Here is a 6,000-nt window from a genome sequence, read left to right as displayed (position 1 = left end):
GTGCCAGATGGGCCTGCCTCTGCCATGGCCCCGGTGATGCCCTGATTCAGCCGTCAGCTTCTAGAGCTGGGCTGGCGACAGCTGAGGTGATGGTGCCCCACTGAAATGAACTATGAGGGCAGCAGGTGATGCTAGAGCTGGAGTGTCCGAAGGAAGGCCTTACGGGCAGGGATCTGGGATCTCAGGGGGAGGCTCTCAGGCCCTCAGCTCTGGTGGGTTTGGATTGTGCCTGTGGGGCTGGGTCAGGCAGAGACGTCTTGGCCCCTCCGAACTGCTGGGGGCAGGAAGTCTGGGTCTGGCCTGGGCTGGCAGAATCGGGGGCAGGACCAAGGCCCAGGCAGGGCAGGAAGTGGCCCTGGACTCCAGCAGGGATGGGGTGGCCTCTGAGAGGCCGTTTCCTCCCTGGGAACATCCTGCCCAGGCAACAGCAGGGAAGAGGGCTCAGTCTGGGAGGGCAGGAAGGGCCTGGGGCTCAGTGTGCCCTCAGGCAGGGCCCTGGGAGGTCCCAGGAGGGAATGACCTCATGGATGTCTGAGCCTCAGCAGTTAAAAGGCCAGTTGGGCCTCCCCTCACCACCGACTTGGAGCTCCTGGGCTCCCCCCTCAGGCTGAGTTCCTGGAGTTTCCAGCAGCCAGCCTTATTCTGCCATGGCCAGGTGCTCAGACCCCCGCCCAACCTCAGTTTCCCATATGAGCCATGGCCAGAACCCACGCCTCCCAGCCTGCATGCAGCTATGAACAGAGGGCCAGGAGCCGAGGGAAAGGCCCCACAGGCAGCAACCTGCCCCTCAGAGCTCAACCCAAGCCATCGGGCTGGGCCTGGGCAGACGGCCCAGCCCCAGCTGCCCCTGTTCCAGGCCCCGGGAGGGGGTCAGCAACTCAGCAGCCCCCCCACCTCCCCCAACCATGTCCTAAATATAACCGGAGCAGGCGCCTGGCCGGGAATAGAGACCTCTGTCAGCCCCCAGCAGGTGCCAGTGGGAGGAAAGTCAGTGTGATTGGCAGGGGTGCCGGCCGGGCAGGCAGCCAGATGTGGGTCATGTGAATGTCCGGTGGCAAGGCCCAAGGGTGGGGCAGCGTGTCCTCACAGGACAGCTGGGTGCCCAGCCTGCCCCGTTCAGGGTAACCCTGGACCCTGCCCTCACCCTCACCCTACTTCTGAGGCTGCTGCCAGGCCCCCAGAAAGGGCAGGCCCGCCCAGCACTAGCCCTGTGCCTGAGCCCTTAGCACCATCCCACCCTGCCACTCTGAGCCCCCGACCTGCAGCCCCACATGGTGACCGATCATCCATCTGGCCATGTGGGGTCACTAAGCGGATGCTCAGAATGCTGTCCGGCACTGCCCAACATCCCTCTGCCCCTCACCCCTGCAGGGTTCTTCTTCCTCTCCACGCTTAGGACTCTTCCTACCCTGTATGCTCATCCTGGCACTTACCCCCAGACCCTCTACTCCAGGCTGTTTTGCGCTGACCGCCAGCCTGGCTGATGGAGCTAGACTCCAGGTCCTCCAGAGTCCCCCACCCTGGACCTCACCTCCTGTCCCAGCATCAAGCTGCTCCTGACCAGACAGTCAGGTGAGGCCTTCTTGAGCCCCACATCACTGGGGTCAGGGCTCTGAGGAAGGCAGGGGGTGCTCAGCTGCCCTCCCAGCTCCCTCAGGCAGCATCCTGGGCTCCAGGCCAGGTCCTGCCCTGGCCTGTCTCCCGAGCCCAGTGCTGCATCCCCCTCTGCTGGGCAAGTCCTGGACGCCCTTGGACATGGCTCTCACCAGCCAGCTTGCTCTACTGTTCACTTAAAGCAAAGCCTTCTCCCCTACTCCTTCCTGTTGAGAGGAGATTGTCCAGCTAAGAATCTGTAAATATACTGAAAACTGGCAAGCAGCCTGAGGGATGGATCCTTGCTAGTTTCCCACCGTGGTCATTCCAGTTACTTGAAGACAGATCAACAGTTTCTCCTGTGCTTGACTAAAGTCACGGGAGTGGCAGGTGCTGGGCTGGGGAGGCCTGTCCGAGGCACCACAGGGGTCCGGTGGTCTGGCCTGACCCTCAGAAGTGACATGGAAGGGCAGGGCTGGTCAAGACACCCAGCTGCCCCTGGACTCCACTGGGGTGTTTGTTGATTGAATAAATGAGTATTTGTCTAGCACCTACAACGTGCCCGGCACTGTGCTGGCCACATGACACGTCGCCATCCTGGAGGTCAGAATTCTGGAACCTGGGGCCCTAGGAGGGAGTCTTGGGTCCAGAGACTCTTGTCCGAAAAGGCCTTGGGGAAGCTGGCCATACCCTCCATCCTGGGCTTCCCCTCTGTAGCTCCCTGGCTACGGTCTTCACGGGCCCTAGTGATGAGAACCTCACTCCCCACAAGCAGCCCACTGCACCCAGGACAGTGAGCTTTGCAGTTCTTGCTTTGCAGGTTGTTGAGGAGAAAGCCTATCCTGGGGCAAGCGCAGGGCCAGCACAGGGGGGTGGTGCCCCGTATGGGAGGAGTTGGGTGGGGACGTGGGAGGGGGCAGACTGGGGAGGCTGGGTGTCAGCTGGAGAGTGGGGACTGCGATCTGCACCCCCTGTCCCACCACCCCACCTGGCCTGACTCTCAGGCCCTCAGAAAGGCAAGTCCCACCCCAGCTCCATGGCCCTGCTGTGCTGGACATGGTAGCAGCTGCAGTGTGGGCTTGTTTGTTCTTCATCTAGTTTTTCTGGTTTGGAGCCTGGATGCGCCAGCAGGGCTAGGGGCCTGGGAATGGGTGGGGGTGGGGAGCGGGGAGAGGAGCAGGGGGCCCTGGCAGAGGTGTGGCTGAGGGAAGGGATCAAGCCTGAGTGCAAGGCCATCCCTGGACCTGCCTTGCTGTCACCTTCCTGTCCTTACCTGCCCTCACCTGCGGACAGGTGGGTGAGCTCCACCCTGAGCCATGGGGGTCACCCACATGGGCTTCCAGGAGGAAGTCTGTCCTGAACCCATCTGCCTTCAGCCTCTGGCCTGGCTGCAGGCTAGGGAGGGGACCCACGGTCCCGGGGTGGGAGAAGGTTCCCAGTGACCACCTAGCTTTCATTCTTGGCCCCCTCAGCCTTCCTTGGAGAAGCCTGAGTAATGTACTCTGTGTGTGGGGACAGAGGGGACAGGGGGCAGTGGGCAGTGGCTCGAGGCTCCGGAGTGTGGAGGTCCTGGGGGAGGCACCTCCCACCCACATGGCATCCATCTGCCTTCAGTTTAAATCCAGGCTCCTCTGCTTCCGTCGGGTGGGGCCCTAGGCCTCTCTGTACCTCTGGAGGGGACTGCTGGGGGTCTTCCTCCTTCCTCCTGCCTCCTGGCCCCCCATGACCCATGGCCCACCTCATCTTCCTCTCACCCCAGCTGCCCAAAATGCCTGGGATGCCCTCTCCTCTTCCCAATTAAATTCAGCCCACCTGCCCTTTTCCCAGATCAATGTGGGGAAACCGAGGCCCAAGGCATGGAAGGAAGTGCTGAGATGCAGCAGTGTTGAGTGGTGTGGCTAGAACTCTAATGGGGGCGATGGTGGCAGTGGTCGTCGGGTGCCGGCCAGTACCACCCAAGTCAGTGGCTTCTGGGCAGCCCGGCTTCCGGGGAGGGGCTGCTCTGCAAGCTTCAGCCCCTAGTGGGCACAGCTCGCCAGGCCCCGAGGCTGGCGGGGCCATCATTAGTCAGGTGTCTGCCTGCAGACAGCCGGGACCGGGAGAGAGGGCCCTGACCGGCTGGCCGGACGAGGGAGCTATGGAGAGCACCCGCGCCCCGCTGTGGCCACCACGCTCAGACACCTCCAGCAGCTGCCCTTCCTCTGGGCGGCCCACCCTGATCTCCCGCCGAGCATTCGGTCAGGATACCCGGGGCTCAGCACCCACTAGACACTCACCATCTCCAGTTTGGAGTTGGGGAAACTGAGGCACCGGGACCTAGTGCATCTGTCCTCAGAGCATGAATCCCGGCCTAGCAATGAGGGTGGCCTGTCCAGTGAGGTGAGTCGGCAGGGCCAAGACCAGGACTGCCAAAGAGGGGGACTGGTGGGCGGCCAGTGAGACATGAGGCACAGAATTTCCCCTGGGAGGGAGAGTTAACAGCTAAAGATGGGGCTGGGAGTGTGTGTGCCATTCGGGGCTCATGGTTGAACCCCCGTGGGTTTTGAGGTTGCATGGGAGTTCACCAGGGCAAAAGGGCAAGTGAGAAGTACAGCATGATGATGCCCACCAAGGCCCTGTGGGGAACTGGGACTCAGGGTGAGCAAGCAGCCCCCAGGTCCCCAAGGCAGGACACTGGGATTTACTCAGGTCTGTCCTTCCGTACACCCAGCTGGCCAGAACTCTGCCCCTCCCACGGGCAGAGATTCAAGAACTTCAGGGGCTGGGACAGACTTAGGGGAAGGAGCTTTCCCTCTGACCCTGGATGGGCTGCACCCTCTCTGGGACTCAGTTTCCCCAACTGTTAAATGGTGAACATGGCCCCTGGGGAGGCTCACGGTTCTGAATCGGCTTGCTGGCTTAGGGGTGGGGGTGTAGCCAAGCCCTACCAACTGAGACCAGATCAGGGACTCAGCCACAGGAGTTTTGAGGGTTGGGAGCCCAGCTGGCTGGGGTTGGTACGATTGCCTACCCTGGAAGAATCACTAGAACAACGGCCCCTGTGCTCCCCCACATTCCCAGCCAGGCCTGGGCTGGCCCAGCCCCCAAACATTTCTTAGAGATTAGGCCCTAATCTTTGTCTGCCGCAGGGGGACCCCAGCCTCTGTTTGCTGTCACTCACCCACCCAGCCCCTCTACCCATGGTGCTCCAGCCCTCAAGGCCCTGGGAAGCTTCCAGAAGGAAGATGGCTCCACTGAGTCCCCAGGTGGGGTGTGGAGCCTGGCCCTCCCCCTGGCCAGCTCTACTCAGCCGGAGGCATGCTTCTGGCCTCTCTATTGTTCAGGTGGTGAGGAGTCCCTTCTGATGTCGAGATGAAGAAACTTTGTCCTGCTGCTTTTTTTTAAGCCAGTTCCAAGGCACAAATCCCCGGCTCTCAGTCCTGCACCCCAGGCAGGCATTGCCAATCCATCCCAGATCTCCTGCTCCATGCTCTGGGAAGCTTCAGATTTCTAGCATCCCTGAGCTCCAGGTGGTTCTGCCAGTGGGTCTAAAGTAGCATGTCAACTTGCCTGCCTGGCTGGCGGTGGGGAAAGGCAGTCTGGTAGCATTCCCGGGGCGCCCAGATCAGGCAAAGCCAGCCCTAGAAGAGTTCAGGGCTTCTTACGGGCTTCACATGGTGCTGGAAGCCCAAGAGAGAGGGAGCAGCAGAGTGGAGAGCTGACACCAGGCCCCCCACCCTTGGCACTGACATTGCCCCCGGCTCTGACCCCTCATGGGCGTTCCCACCTCATCACCAACCCCCCGCCCCCATCACCAGAAACTTTGGTCCGGGCAGGGGCAGGTTAGTTCATGGGTAGGGGTAGGGGGGCTGGCCCTGCCCCCACAAGGCCTGGGCGGGCGCCTTGACAGGGCTCGGGCTCCAGAAACATTTGCTTTAAGTCTTAAAATATCAGGTTCCTGCATCACAGGGCTTCCCTGGGGGCCACCAGGCAGGCGGGAGGGATTTCAGGAGTAAGAAGATTCCCCCACTGGCCCCCACCCCATCAGCCACTCTGCCCGCCCCTTGGCCTCAGCTGAAGCCAGCCCGAGTGTTTGGTGGCGGCCAGCTGGGCCCCTACTCTCCTGCTCTTGGGGGAACCCCCAATTGGCCACATCAAATCCCACCTCTTCAGAGCCCCTAACCTCCACAGAGCCCTGGAGTGGGGTGGAGGGGCAGGACCCAGCAGCCTGTCTCCCCCTAGAGCTCAAATTTGCTCCAGTGGACCCATGGATGCTTTCAGCCAAGGACAGTTCAGATGGGGAAACTGAGGCCCAGGGGAAGCAAAACTTCCTTAAAGCCACAAACGAGCCTCTTACTCATGGCAGTGGATCTGTGTACCCCACCCTAGTGTCCAGCCCTGTGGCAGATGTAGGGCCACTAGAGAGAA

This window comes from Phoca vitulina, unplaced genomic scaffold (assembly GCF_004348235.1).
Source record: "Phoca vitulina isolate PV1807 unplaced genomic scaffold, GSC_HSeal_1.0 scaffold117, whole genome shotgun sequence".
NCBI classification, from domain to species: domain Eukaryota; kingdom Metazoa; phylum Chordata; class Mammalia; order Carnivora; family Phocidae; genus Phoca; species Phoca vitulina.
This window is presented reverse-complemented; position numbering follows the sequence as displayed.